This window comes from Cryptomeria japonica, unplaced genomic scaffold, assembly GCF_030272615.1.
Source record: "Cryptomeria japonica unplaced genomic scaffold, Sugi_1.0 HiC_scaffold_80, whole genome shotgun sequence".
Taxonomy (NCBI): domain Eukaryota; kingdom Viridiplantae; phylum Streptophyta; class Pinopsida; order Cupressales; family Cupressaceae; genus Cryptomeria; species Cryptomeria japonica.
This window is the reverse complement of record NW_026728902.1, coordinates 444,431-460,000: the sequence shown is the minus strand read 5'-3', so window position 1 is coordinate 460,000 and position 15,570 is coordinate 444,431. Positions and strand designations below refer to the sequence as shown.

At 60.0% G+C, this 15,570-nt stretch overlaps 1 non-coding gene across 1 annotated transcript; it reads left to right on the top strand.

Annotated features, from left to right (window-relative positions):
* The first annotated feature begins 12,919 nt into the window (after positions 1–12,919).
* On the top strand, positions 12,920–13,038 carry LOC131864259 (5S ribosomal RNA). Its single transcript, XR_009363098.1, has one exon. It is a non-coding gene; the product is annotated as a 5S ribosomal RNA (ribosomal RNA).
* The last annotated feature ends 2,532 nt before the right edge of the window (positions 13,039–15,570 follow it).

The following is a 15,570-nucleotide window of genomic DNA, read 5'->3' as shown; positions in this document are numbered from 1 at the left end:
CCAAGGAAATGGCACAAGCACACACACACAAGCATCCTCGGAAGAGGACAGTTCGAGTGACAGGTCAAATCCAAGAGTTCCGAAGACTACCTCCAGGAACAATCGGGAACAAGACCGATTACAAGTCGTCGAGTCTGTTACTGGGCGAACACGAGATGCGCACAGGAAATCGATCAGCCCTCACAATGGCCCAAGGCCAGAGATCGGACTGCTACGATTTACCCCAACAATCATCGTGCCACTCTTCGCAAAGAGGTGATAGACGCCAACGAGCCCGCGCATAGCAATCGAGGTGTAAAAAGGGCGTTGAAGGCAGGAAGCCTGGACGAAAGAGGCTACGAGGTCACCTCGAAGCGGTCTAAGAATCGGGCGCACTTGGGGCGACTACCAGTGCCAACCCCTTATCCCGCGGTGCGTCCGACACACAGAAATTTCCAAGGCGGCCAAGGAGCCTCCCCGCATAGCAATCGGGGTGTGAGGTTACGGATGCAGCATTGATAGCAATCGAGGTGGGAGGCGAAGGATGCAGAAGTGAGAGCCGAGGGATGTAGCAGAGATAGCAATCGGGGTGTGTGATGCAGAAGAGATAGCAATCGAGGTGTGCGGTGGGAAGGGCCCAGCAGCCAGAATGCATGAAGCGACGGATGAAGCAGTGATGACAACCGGGCTGTGAGGAGAGGAGGGATGCAGCCAAGAAAGCAATCAGGGCTCGAGGCAAGGGATGCATCAAGGATAGCAATCATGTTGTGAGGCGAGATTCCAAAGGCTAAACGTGAGAGGCTGCAGGGTCGACTCAGAGAGGTCTATGCATGTGAGAGGCTGAAAGCAAGGTCAACTCGGAGCGGTCTATGCATCGGGCGCGCTTGGGGCGACTACCAGTGCCAACCCCTTATCCCGCGACGCGTCCGACAAAGAGAACGTTCCAAGGCGGCAGAGGAGGTTACCAGCCGAAGGATGCAGTAGCAATAACAGGTATAGTTCCGCGGCGGCCGAGAAGACTCACCGCATAGGAATCGGGATGCGAGGCGAGGGATGCGGCGGGAAGGCCCCGACGGCTAAACGGAAGAGGCTGCAGGGCCGCCTCGGAATGGTCCAAGCATCGGACGCGATTGGGACGACTACCAGTGCCAACCCCTTATCCCGCGATGCGTCCGATACACAGATAGTTCCAAGGCGGCCGAGGAGCCTCACCGCATATCAATCGGGGTGCGAGGCGAGGGATGGGGCGGGAAGGCCCCAACGGCTAGACGGAAGAGGCTTCAGGGCCACCTCGGAATGCTCCAAGCATCGGACGCGCTTGGGGCGACTACCAGTGCCAACCCCTTATCCCGCGATGCGTCCGATACACAGATGGTTCCAAGGCGGCCGAGGAGCCTCACCGCATAGCAATCGGGGGTGCGAGGCGAGGGATGGGGCGGGAAGGCCCCAACGGCTAGACGGAAGAGGCTTCAGGGCCGCCTCGGAATGGTCCAAGCATCGGACGCGCTTGGGGCGACTACCAGTGACAACCCCTCATCCCGCGATGCGTCCGATACGAAGATGGTTCCAAGGCGGCCGAGGAGCCTCACCGCATAGCAATCGGGGTGCGAGGTGGGGGATGCGGCGAGATGGCCCCAACGGCTAGACGGAAGAGGCCACAGGGCCGCGTCGGAATAGTCCAAGCATCGGACGCGCTTGGGGCGACTACCAGTGACAACCCCTTATCCCGCGATGCGTCCGATACGAAGATAGTTCCAAGGCGGCCGAGGAGCCTCACCGCATAGCAATCCGGGTGCGAGGTGGGGGATGCGGCGAGATGGCCCCAACGGCTAGACGGAAGAGGCTGCAGGGCCGCCTCGGAATAGTCCAAGCATCGGACGCGCTTGGGGCGACTACCAGTGACAACCCCTTATCCCGCGATGCTTCCGATACGAAGACAGTTCCAAGGCGGCCGAGGAGCCTCACCGCATAGCAATGGGGGTGCGAGGTGAGGGATGCGGCGAGATGGCCCCAACGGCTAGACGGAAGAGGCCACAGGGCCGCCTCGGAATAGTCCAAGCATCGGACGCGCTTGGGGCGACTACCAGTGACAACCCCTTATCCCGCGATGCATCCGATACGAAGATAGTTCCCAGGCGGCCGAGGAGCCTCACCGCATAGCAATCGGGGTGCGAGGCGAGGGATGCGGCGAGATGGCCCCAAAGGGTAGACGGAAGAGGCTGCGGGGCCGCCTCGGAATAGTCCAAGCATCGAACGCGCTTGGGGCGACTACCACTGCCAACCCCTTATCCCGCGATGCGTCCGATACACAGATAGTTCCGAGGCGGCCGAGGAGCTGGGGGATGCGGCGAGATGGCCCCAACGACTAGACGGAAGAGGCTGCAGGGCCGCCTCGGAATAGTCCAAGCATCGGACGCGCTTGGGGCGACTACCAGTGACAACCCCTTATCCCGCGATGCGTCCGATACACAGATAGTTCCGAGGCGGCCAAGGAGCCTCACCGCATAGCAATCGTGGTGCGAGGTGGGGGATGCAGCGAGATGGCCCCAACGGCTAGACGGAAGAGGCTGCAGGGCCGCCTCGGAATGGTCCAAGCATCGGACGCGCTTGGGGCGACTACCACTGCCAACCCCTTATCCCGCGATGCGTCCGATACACAGATAGTTCCAAGGCGGCCGAGGAGCCTCACCGAATAGCAATCGGGGTGCGAGGCGAGGGATGCGGCGAGAAAGCCCCAACGGCTAGAGGGAAGAGGCTTCAGGTCCGCCTCGGAATGGTCCAAGCATCGGACGCGCTTGGGGCGACTACCAGTGACAACCCCTTATCCCGCGACGCGTCCGATACACAGATAGTTCCAAGGCGGCCGAGGAGCCTCACCGCATAGCAATCGGGGTGCGAGGCGAGGGATGCGGCGAGAAGGACCCAACGGCTAGACGGAAGAGGCTTCAGGGCCGCCTCGGAATGGTCCAAGCATCGGACGCGCTTGGGGCGACTACCAGTGACAACCCCTTATCCCGCGACGCGTCCGATACACAGATAGTTCCAAGGCGGCCGAGGAGCCTCACCGCATAGCAATCGGGGTGCGAGGCGAGGGATGCGGCGAGAAGGACCCAACGGCTAGACGGAAGAGGCTTCAGGTCCGCCTCGGAATGGTCCAAGCATCGGACGCGCTTGGGGCGACTACCAGTGACAACCCCTTATCCCGCGACGCGTCCGATACACAGATAGTTCCAAGGCGGCCGAGGAGCCTCACCGCATAGCAATCGGGGTGCGAGGCGAGGGATGCGACGAGAAGGACCCAACGGCTAGACGGAAGAGGCTTCAGGGCCGCCTCGGAATGGTCCAAGCATCGGACGCGCTTGGGGCGACTACCAGTGACAACCCCTTATCCCGCGATGCGTCCGATACACAGATAGTTCCAAGGCGGCCGAGGAGCCTCACCGCATAGCAATCGGGGTGCGAGGCGAGGGATGCGGCGAGAAGGACCCAACGGCTAGACGGAAGAGGCTTCAGGGCCACCTCGGAATGGTCCAAGCATCGGACGCGCTTGGGGCGACTACCAGTGACAACCCCTTATCCCGCGACGCGTCCGATACACAGATAGTTCCAAGGCGGCCGAGGAGCCTCACCGCATAGCAATCGGGGTGCGAGGCGAGGGATGCGGCAAGAAGGACCCAACGGCTAGACGGAAGAGGCTTCAGGGCCGCCTCGGAATGGTCCAAGCATCGGACGCGCTTGGGGCGACTACCAGTGACAACCCCTTATCCCGCGACGCGTCCGATACACAGATAGTTCCAAGGCGGCCGAGGAGCCTCACCGCATAGCAATCGGGGTGCGAGGCGAGGGATGCGGCGAGAAGGACCCAACGGCTAGACGGAAGAGGCTTCAGGTCCGCCTCGGAATGGTCCAAGCATCGGACGCGCTTGGGGCGACTACCAGTGACAACCCCTTATCCCGCGACGCGTCCGATACACAGATAGTTCCAAGGCGGCCGAGGAGCCTCACCGCATAGCAATCGGGGTGCGAGGCGAGGGATGCGGCGAGAAGGACCCAACGGCTAGACGGAAGAGGCTTCAGGGCCGCCTCGGAATGGTCCAAGCATCGGACGCGCTTGGGGCGACTACCAGTGACAACCCCTTATCCCGCGACGCGTCCGATACACAGATAGTTCCAAGGCGGCCGAGGAGCCTCACCGCATAGCAATCGGGGTGCGAGGCGAGGGATGCGGCGAGAAGGACCCAACGGCTAGACGGAAGAGGCTTCAGGGCCGCCTCGGAATGGTCCAAGCATCGGACGCGCTTGGGGCGACTACCAGTGACAACCCCTTATCCCGCGATGCGTCCGATACACAGATAGTTCCAAGGCGGCCGAGGAGCCTCACCGCATAGCAATCGGGGTGCGAGGCGAGGGATGCGGCGAGAAGGACCCAACGGCTAGACGGAAGAGGCTTCAGGGCCGCCTCGGAATGGTCCAAGCATCGGACGCGCTTGGGGCGACTACCAGTGACAACCCCTTATCCCGCGACGCGTCCGATACACAGATAGTTCCAAGGCGGCCGAGGAGCCTCACCGCATAGCAATCGGGGTGCGAGGCGAGGGATGCGGCGAGAAGGACCCAACGGCTAGACGGAAGAGGCTTCAGGGCCGCCTCGGAATGGTCCAAGCATCGGACGCGCTTGGGGCGACTACCAGTGACAACCCCTTATCCCGCGACGCGTCCGATACACAGATAGTTCCAAGGCGCCCGAGGAGCCTCACCGCATAGCAATCGGGGTGCGAGGCGAGGGATGCGGCGAGAAGGACCCAACGGCTAGACGGAAGAGGCTTCAGGGCCGCCTCGGAATGGTCCAAGCATCGGACGCGCTTGGGGCGACTACCAGTGACAACCCCTTATCCCGCGACGCGTCCGATACACAGATAGTTCCAAGGCGGCCGAGGAGCCTCACCGCATAGCAATCGGGGTGCGAGGCGAGGGATGCGGCGAGAAGGACCCAACGGCTAGACGGAAGAGGCTTCAGGGCCGCCTGGGAATGGTCCATGCATCGCACGCGCTTGGGGCGACTACCAGTGACAACCCCTTATCCCGCGACGCGTCCGATACACAGATAGTTCCAAGGCGGCCGAGGAGCCTCACCGCATAGCAATCGGGGTGCGAGGCGAGGGATGCGGCGAGAAGGACCCAACGGCTAGACGGAAGAGGCTTCAGGGCCGCCTCGGAATGGTCCAAGCATCGGACGCGCTTGGGGCGACTACCAGTGACAACCCCTTATCCCGCGACGCGTCCGATACACAGATAGTTCCAAGGCGGCCGAGGAGCCTCACCGCATAGCAATCGGGGTGCGAGTCGAGGGATGCGGCGAGAAGGACCCAACGGCTAGACGGAAGAGGCTTCAGGGCCGCCTCGGAATGGTCCAAGCATCGGACGCGCTTGGGGCGACTACCAGTGACAACCCCTTATCCCGCGATGCGTCTGATACACAGATAGTTCCAAGGCGGCCGAGGAGCCTCACCGCATAGCAATCGGGGTGCGAGGCAAGGGATGCGGCGAGAAGGACCCAACGGCTAGACGGAAGAGGCTTCAGGGCCGCCTCGGAATGGTCCAAGCATCGGACGCGCTTGGGGCGACTACCGTTGCCAACCCCTTATCCCGCGATGCGTCTGATACACAGATAGTTCCGAGGCGGCCGAGGAGCCTCACCGCATAGCAATCGGGTTGCGAGGCAGATTATTGGGAAGGGAACCCCCTGGGATGCGGCTCAAGCAGTGCCCAAAGGGACTGGAATGCGGAATCACATCGAGAGACCCAAATGCTATACGAGGGCTCAAATCGAATTATCGATTTGGCCACGACATGGACGCATCGGAACGACTACCTTTGCCGAACCACTCGCAATTGCATCCATACCGAAACCAATAGACATTTCCGTCAGAGCCCTCGCATAGCATTCGGGAATCTCGCATGCCCCTCTAAATCGACCAATGCTGGCGCTCAACGAAAATCCGAGCGCTACCACCGTTCGAGCGCCAGCATTGGTCGAGTTAGAGGGGCACGGGGGAGAATGCTCCAGTCAACACCTCCCCTATATAAGTTATTTGTCCGATTCTCGCACAACCGTAGTCTGCCTCGTCGAATCAAACAACGGTCCCAGATTCCGACTTCCGTTCCGTAGAGACCCAAAAGCTAGATGGAGGCTCGCAAGAAAGAGAGTCGGCGCATAGCAATCGGGTTTCTCGAACGTTTAGGGACCGAGCTCACTTGCGGATAGGGCAAAATCCGCCAAGCAACCCAAAAGCTAGACGGGGGCTCGAATCGAATCGCCTAGGCGGCCACAACAACGACGTGTTGGATCGACTACCAGTGCCAAACCATTCAGCAAGACTAGTCTGTGTCGAGGCCGGATAGAGATTCTCAGAGAGCGCCCGTATAGCATTTAGGAGACCTGCCGCGTCCCTCACACTCGACAAATGGTGGTGCACGTTTATAAATCCGAGCGATCCCAACCCTTTCAAGCACCAACATCGGTCGAGATAGAGGGGCACGGAGGGGGCTGCGTGAGACAACACAGTCCCCTATATAAGTTATTTGTCCGATTCTCACACATCCGAAGAATGGTCATCAAATCGGACAACAGCCCAAACTTCCGACTTCCGTCCCAGAAAGCCCAAGAGCTATCTAAAACGTTCATGGCCGGAACTCGATCGCGGCTATACCAGTCCGCCAAGCAACCCAAAAGCTAGACTGGAGCTCTAGTCGAATCACCTCTGTGGCCATTGCAAGGACGTGTTGGAGCGACTACCATTGCCGAACCATTCCGCAGGTCGAGTCCATACCAAGGCCGCATAGAGATTCACGATGAGCTCCTGCATAGCAATCAGGAGACTTGCCGTGTCCATCACAATCGATAAATCCTGGTGCAAGATTTTTGCATCCGAGCGCTCCAACCAGTCGAGCACCAGCATCAATCGACATAAACGGGCACGGGGGGAGGATGCTCGAGAACACTACCTCCCCTATATAAGTTATTTGTCCGATTCTCAAGCAGCCGAAGTCTGGTCATCGAATCGGGTCAAAGACCACAACTTCCGACTTTACCCACAATGCAAGTCATCGAATCGAACATCGGCCCCCGAGTCGGACTCCATGCGTATGTCAGGTCATCGGACCCAAATTCCGCCTTCCTGCGCATGGCGGGCCATCAATATCAACTCGGTCATCGGACCCAAACTCCGCCTTTCTGCGCATGGCACGCCTTCAAATCGGTCATCGGACCCAAATTCCGCCTTCCTGTGCATGGCGGGCCATCAACATCAACTCGGTCATCGGACCCAAATTCCGCCTTTCTGCGCATGGCACGCCATCAACTCGGTCATCGGACCCAAATTCCGCCTTCCTGCGCATGGCAGGTCATCGGACACAAATTCAGACCTCGCCAATATGCCTACGTATCGAATCGGTCATCGGACCCAACTTCCGACTTCATCCATACTGTAGGGTCTTTGAGGTTGGCGCGGTGCGCTCAACCCGGGGAGTCGACCCATCGAAGCATACACCTCCCCTATATAAGCTATTTGTCCGATTCCCACACCTGTGTAGTTTGCACCTCTGACCAGGACATCGACCCCAACTTCCGAACTCGACTGCAACGACGGCACCAGCGCCTTGGTGCGCACCTTGCGACGCACAGTCCCAACATTCGCCTTCCTGCACATGGCAGGTCATCGGACCCAAATTCCGACCTCGCGAGTATGCCTACATATCGAATCGGTCATCGGACACAACTTCCGACTTCATCCATACCGTAGGGTCTTTGAGGTTGGCGCGGTGCGCTCAACCCGGGGAGTCGACCCAACGAAGCATACACCTCCCCTATATAAGCTATTTGTCCGATTCCCACACCTGTGTAGTTTGCACCTCCGATCAGGACATCGACCCCAACTTCCGAACTCGCCTGCAACGACCGAACCAGCGCCTTGGTGCGCACCTTGCAACGCACAGTGCCAACATTCGCCTTCCTGCACATGGCAGGTCATCGGACCCAAATTCCGACCTCGCGAGTATGCCTACATATCGAATCGGTCATCGGACCCAACTTCCGACTTCATCCATACCGTAGGGTCTTTGAGGTTGGCGCGGTGCGCTCAACCCGGGGAGTCGACCCAACGAAGCATACACCTCCCCTATATAAGCTATTTGTCCGATTCCCACACCTGTGTAGCTTGCACCTCCGATCAGGACATCGACCCCAACTTCCGAACTCGACTAAAAAGACCGCACCAGCACCTTGGTGTGCACCTTGCAACGCACAGTGCCAACATTCGCCTTCCTGCACATGGCAGGTCATCGGACCCAAATTCCGACCTCATGAGCATACCTACTAATCGAATCGGTCATCGGACCCAACTTCCGACTTCATCCATACCGTAGGGTCTTTGAGGTTGGCGCGGTGCGCTCAACCTGGGGAGTCGACCCATCGAAGCATACACCTCCCCTATATAAGCTATTTGTCCGATTCCGACACCTGTGTAGTTTGCACCTCCGCTCAGGACATCGACCCCAACTTCCGAACTCGCCTGCAACGACCGAACCAGCGCCTTGGTGCGCACCAAAAGTGCGCACTTTTGGAGGGCACTTTTGTGCGCTCCAAAGGTGCGCACTTTTGGAGGGCACTTTTGTGCGCTCCAAAGGTGCGCACTTTTGGAGGGCACTTTTTGGAGGGCACTTTTGTGCGCTCCAAAGGTGCGCACTTTTGGAGGGCACTTTTTGGAGGGCACTTTTCTGCGCTCCAAAGGTGCGCACTTTTGGAGGGCACTTTTTGGAGGGCACTTTTCTGCGCTCCAAAGGTGCGCACTTTTGGAGGGCACTTTTTGGAGGGCACTTTTCTGCGCTCCAAAGGTGCGCACTTTTGGAGGGCACTTTTTGGAGGGCACTTTTCTGCGCTCCAAAGGTGCGCACTTTTGGAGGGCACTTTTGTGCACTCCAAAGGTGCACACTTTTGGAGGGCACTTTTTGGAGGGCACTTTTCTGCACTCCAAAGGTGCGCACTTTTGGAGGGCACTTTTTGGAGGGCACTTTTGTGCGCTCCAAAGGTGCGCACTTTTGGAGGGCACTTTTTGGAGGGCACTTTTGTGCGCTCCAAAGGTGCGCACTTTTGGAGGGCACTTTTGTGCACTCCAAAGGTGCGCACTTTTGGAGGGCACTTTTCCTGCGCTCCAAAGGTGCACACCTAGGTGAGCACCTTCGACCACACCTTGTAGCACACCAAACTCTGACTTTCGACTTCATCCGCAATGCAGGGTCTTTGAGGTTGGCGCAATGCGCACAACCAGGGGAGTCGACCCATCAAACCCAACACCTCCCCTATATAAGCTATTTGTCTGATTCTCATACATGCGTAGCCTGCAGGAGCAATTAGGACATCGACCCCAACTTTCGGCTTCTAAACGAAAACAAGGTCTTTGAGGTTGGTGTAATGCGAACAACTAGGGGAGTCAACCCATCAAACCCAACACCTCCCCTATATAAGCTATTTGTCTGATTCTCATACATGTGTAGTCTACAGGAGCAATTAGGACATCGACCCCAACTTTTGACTTCTTAACGAAAACAAGGTCTTTGAGGTTGACGTAATGCGCACAACCAGGGGAGTCGACCCATCAAACCCAACACCTCCCCTATATAAGCTATTTGTCCGATTCTCATACATGTGTAGCCTACAGGAGCCATTAGGACATTGACCCCAACTTTTGACTTCTTAACGAAAACAAGGTCTTTGAGGTTGGCGTAATGCGCACAACCAAGGGAGTTGACCCATCAAACCCAACACCTCCCCTATATAAGCTATTTGTCTGATTCTCATACATGTGTAGCCTGCAACAACGATTAGGACATCCACCCCAACTTCTGAATTCGTCTGCGTTGACCGCACCAAAGGTGCACGCCTTGGTGCTCACCAAAATCCGACTTCCGACTTCTTCTGCTATGCGGGGTCTTTGAGGTTGGCGCAGTGCGCACAACCAGGGGAGTCAACCCACCGAATGCAACACCTCCCCTATATAAGCTATTTGTCTGATTCTCATACATGCGTAGACTGCAGCAATGATTAGGACATCCACCCCAACTTTTGACTTCTTAAACAAGACAGGGTCTTTGAAGTTGGTGCAGTGCACACAACCAGGGGAGTCGACCCATCAAACGCAACACCTCCCCTATATAAAGCTATTTGTCCGATTCTCATACGTGTAGTCTGCAGCAGCGATTAGGACATCGACCCCAACTTCCGAATTCGTTTGCATTGACCGCACCAAAGGTGCACGCCTTGGTGTGCACCTTGGAGTGCACTTTGGTGCTCACCTCGGTGCACACTTTGGTGTGCACCTCGGTGTGCACCAAAGGTGCGCACCTTGGAGCGCACCAAAGGTGTACACTTTGGAGCGCACCACATAGGGTCTTTGAGAGGTTGGCGCAGTGCGCACACCAAGGTGGGTGTTGAGGTGCGTGCCGAGGTGGGTGGGTGCTAGGGTGCGCTCCATGGTGGGTGCCAGGGTGGGTGCGTGCTAGGGTGGATTCCAAAGAGGGTCATAGGGTGGGTGCCAAGGTGGGTTGGTGATATAGTGGGTTCAAAGGTGGGTACTAGGGTGGGTTCCAAGGTGGGTCACAAGTTGGGTGCCAGGATGCGTGGGTGTTAGGTTGGGTGCCAAGGTGGGCTCCTGCGTGGGTGGGTGCTAGGGTGGGTTTCAAGGTGGACGCGAGGGCGGGTGCCAAGGTGGGTAACAAGTTGGGTGTTAGGATGGGTGAGTGCTAGAGTGGGTGCCAAGGTGGGTGGGTGCTAAGGTGGATGCCAAGGTGGTTCACAGGGTGGGTGGGTTCTAGGGTGAGTTCCAAGGTGGGTCACAGGTTTAGTGCTAGGGTGCGTGTCAAGGCGGGTGTCGAGGTGCCTGGGTGCTAGGGTGTGGATGCCAATGTGGGTCATAGGGTGGGTACTAGGGTGGGCTGCAATGTGGGTGCCAAGGTGGGTAACATGCTCGGTTGGTTCTAAATTGGGTGTCAGGGTGGGTGTGCACCCACCTTGCCCGAGGTGGGTGCCAAGGTGCCAGTGTGGGTGGGTGCTAAGGTGGATGCCAAGGTGGGTGAGAAGGTGGGTGATAGGTTGAGTGGTAGGATGGGTGGGTGCCAAGATGGGTCACAGGGTGGGTGCAAGGGTGGGTAGGTGCTAGGGTTGGTGTCAGGGTGGGTGGGTGCTAGGTTGGGTTCCAAGGTGGGTGCGAGGGTGAGTGTCAAGGTGGGTCACAGGTTAGGTGCTAGGATGGGTGAGTGCTAGGGTGCAAAGGTGCCAGGGTGGGTGCTAGGATGGGTCGATGCTAGGGTGAGTGGCAAGGTGGGTCCACAAGTGTCAAGGTGGGTGCCGAGGTGGGTGCCAACTTGGGTTCCAAGGTGGGTGCCAAGTGGGCGACTGCTATGGTGGATGCCAAGGTGGGTCACGGGGTGGGTGCCAAGTTGCTAGGTTGTGTTCCAAGGTGGGTGCCAACGTGGCTGCTAGGGTGCGTGGGTTAAAGGGTGTGTCACAACGTGGGTGCCAGGATGGGTGCGCACCCACACTGGCCAAGACGGGTGCAAGGTTGGGTTCCAAGCCCGGTCACAGGCTGGGTGCTAGGATGGGTGGGTGCCAAGGTGGGCACCAGGGTGGGTGCACCCACCCTGGCCAAGGTGGGTCACGGGGTGGGTCCTAGGGTGGGTAACAGGGTGGGTACTAAGGTGCGTGCCAAGGTGGGTCATGGGGTGGGTGCCAAGGTGGGCACCAGGGTGGGTGTGCACCAACCCTAGCCAGGGTAGGTCACGGGGTGGTTGTCGGGGTGGGCGTCAAGGAGCCAAGGTGGGTGGCAAGTAGCCAAGTTGCGTGCCAAGGTGGGTGTCGGGGTGGGTGCCAAGGATCCAAGGTGGGTGCCAAGGAACCAAGGTGGGTGTCTGGGTGGGTGCCGAGGTGGGAGCCAGGGTGGGTCCCAAGGTGAGTGCAAAGGTGGGTGCCAGGGTCAAGGTGAGTGCCAATGTGGGTTCCAAGGTGCCAGGGTCAGGGTGAGTGCCAATGTGGGTTCAAAGGTGCTAAGTTGGGTGCGAGGTTGGGTGCGAGGGTGGGTGGGTGCCAAGGTGTGCTAGGTGGAAGCCCGGGTGGGTCGGCATCCCATGGGTGTCGAGTTGGGTGCCTGATGGGTGCTTCTTGTCAAGTTTTAGTCGTCGGGACTCATTTCGAGCCTTAGAGGTCGTTTCTTGTCCGGTTGCCCTGTCTTCGACCTGGGAACCCAATTTTGGTCCTCGGGTCCCATTTTTTTTTGTCTCGCATCCCACTTTTGGCCTGTGGCCTTTTCGGGGTCGATTCTCGTTTTGGGCATCAGAGCATGTTTCTTCTCCTAAAACCCAATATTTGTTTATTAAGTCTCGGAACACATTTTTGTTCTCGTGGACCCATCATGGGTCTTGGAACGCATTTGTGGTCCTTGGGTCCCATTTTGCATCCCGAAACTTGTGTTTTGGTGCTTGATCCCTATTTTGGGTGCCCACCTTGCACCAAGTGCGCACCCGGGGCAAACCGAGCGCCTTGGTGCACCGGGGCAAGATCGAGCGTGCACCCGAGGCGCCCCGAACATGCACCAAGGTGCACTCGGCCCACATGTGAGCGCAGGTCGTTGCGCCCGAGGTGGTGTGTGGGCACCGCGTTGCAGACGGGACACTGCACGCACACGACGCCCCGTCCAGGTGCACGCACGTAGGCCGGGCCGGGTGCACACCCGACGCCCTAGCAAGGTGCGCGCACCCGGGCAGGGCTCACACTTGGCGAACGGGGCGCACTTCGCGAGGGAGGGTGTGCACCTCGACGGGGGTGGGTGGCCGGGGTGGATTCGCACGTGGGTCGCGGTTTGCTAAGTACACACTGCGACAAGCTCATAACGGGTGCGATCATACCAGCGTTAGTGCACCGGATCCCATCAGAACTCCGCAGTTAAGCGCGCTTGGGCCGGAGTAGTACTGGGATGGGTGACCTCCCGGGAAGTCCCGGTGTTGCACCCTTTTTTAGTTTTTCGCCGGGCGTCGCAATGCTATTTGAATAAACCTTTTGCCCGTTTGCGTTCTCGTCGGGGCCGGGCCGGGCCGGGGTGCGCTGCCCGCACTACCGCGCGCGCGGGGGCGACACCGAGCGCGCACCCGAGGCGCCCCGAGCACACAGGCCACGGTGCAACCCGGGCGTTGTGCGCGCACCCCGGTGCGCCCGAGGTGCTGCGCGCGCACCCAGGTGAAATCGGTGTGCACCTCGGCCAGTGCGCGCTCGGTCGAGTCGCGCACGTTGGCCAAGGTGCACGGTGATGTTTCTTACTCTAAGGTTCCGCACCAGACGCCCGGGACAGGTGAGCGAAGCTGGGCGGGGCCGGGTGCGCGGCCGGGGCAGGTGCACGCAGCTGGAGAGAGCTTTGGAGCACACCAGAGGTGCGCACCTTGGAGCACACTTCGGAGCGCACCAATGATGCGCTCCATTCAAAAGTTTCCTGAAAAGGCAAAAAAAGTTGAGATTATAGAATTTCCCACTTGAGAGATTGTAAAAAAAAAAAATTTAAAATGAAGGAAACGCGGGTGCCAAGGTGTGCGCGCCCGGGTGCGCAGCCCAGCCAAGGTGTGCGCACCAAGGCGCCCACCCTGGCGAAGGTGCACGCAAGGTGCGCACCCGAGGCAAACCGGACAATTAACCCAACTTTCGACTTCGCGCGCACCTGCGCACCTTGGAGCGCACTTCGGAGCGCTCCTTGGTGCGCACCAATCTTGGGCACCTCGGAGTGCACCATGGCGCCCACCAAGGTGCGCACCCGGGGCAAACCGAGCTCCGACTTCGTGCGCACCTTGGAGCGCACGAAAGGTGCGCACCATGGCGCCCACCAAGGTGCGCAGCCCAGCCAAGGCGTGCGCATCAAGGTGCGCACCCTGGCGAAGGTGCGCACCCGGGGCAAACCGAGCTCCGACTTCGTGCGCACCTTGGAGCGCACAAAGGGTGCGCAACCCAGCCAAGGTGTGCGCACCCCGGGCAAACCGAGCTCCGAATCGTGCGCACCTTGGAGCACACTTCGGAGCCCTCCTTGGTGCGCACCGATGTTGCGCACCTCGGAGCGCACCCGGGGAAAACAATGCAATTAACCCGACTTTCGACTTCGTGGGCACCTCGGAGCGCTCTCGGGTTCGCACCTCGGAGCACACCGAGGTGCGCACCTTTGATGCGCTGCCTTCACCAATTTCCAGAAAAGGCAAGAAAACATTGAGAAGGTGTGCGCACCGAGGTGCCCACCCTGGCGAAGGTGCACGCGAGGTGCGCACCCGGGGCAAACCGGGCTCCGACTTCGTGCACGCCATGCTGCGCACCTTGGAGGGCCATGGTGCGCACCTTGGAGCACACTTCGGAGCGCTCAATGGTGCCCAACCCAGCCAAGGTGCCCACCGCGGCGAAGGTGCACGCGAGGTGCGCACCCGGGGCAAACCGGGCTCCGACTTCGTGCACGCCGCACCTTGGAGCACACTTCGGAGCGCTCCTTGGTGCGCACCAGGGCGCGCAACCCAGCCGAGGTGCCCACCCCGGCGAAGGTGCACGCGGGGTGCGCACCCGGGGCAAACCGGGCTCCGACTTCGTGCACGCCATGGTGCCCACCGCGGCGAAGGTGCACGCGAGGTGCGCACCCGGGGCAAACCGGGCTCCGACTTCGTGCACGCCGCACCTTGGAGCACACTTCGGAGCGCTCCTTGGTGCGCACCAGGGCGCGCAACCCAGCCGAGGTGCCCACCCCGGCGAAGGTGCACGCGAGGTGCGCACCCGGGGCAAACCGGGCTCCGACTTCGTGCACGCCATGGTGCCCACCGCGGCGAAGGTGCACGCGAGGTGCGCACCCGGGGCAAACCGGGCTCCGACTTCGTGCACGCCGCACCTTGGAGCACACTTCGGAGCGCTCCTTGGTGCGCACCATGGTGCCCACCAGGGCGCGCAACCCCGCCGAAGGTGCACGCGAGGTGCGCACCCGGGGCAAACCGGGCTCCGACTTCGTGCACGCCGCACCTTGGAGCACACTTCGGAGCGCTCCTTGGTGCGCACCAGGGCGCGCAACCCCGCCGAAGGTGCACGCGAGGTGCGCACCCGGGGCAAACCGGGCTCCGACTTCGTGCACGCCATGGTGCGCACCAGGGTGCCCACCGCGGCGAAGGTGCGCACCCGGGGCAAACCGGGCTCCGACTTCGTGCACGCCGCACCTTGGAGCACACTTCGGAGCGCTCCTTGGTGCGCACCAGGGCGCGCAACCCAGCCGAGGTGCCCACCCCGGCGAAGGTGCACGCGAGGTGCGCACCCGGGGCAAACCGGGCTCCGACTTCGTGCACGCCATGGTGCCCACCGCGGCGAAGGTGCGCACCCGGGGCAAACCGGGCTAGGACTTCGTGCACGCCGCACCTTGGAGCACACTTCGGAGCGCTCCTTGGTGCGCACCATGGTGCCCACCAGGCCGCGCAACCCAGCCAAGGTGTGCGCACCAAGGTGCACGCGAGGTGCGCACCCGGGGCAAACCGGGGTCCGGC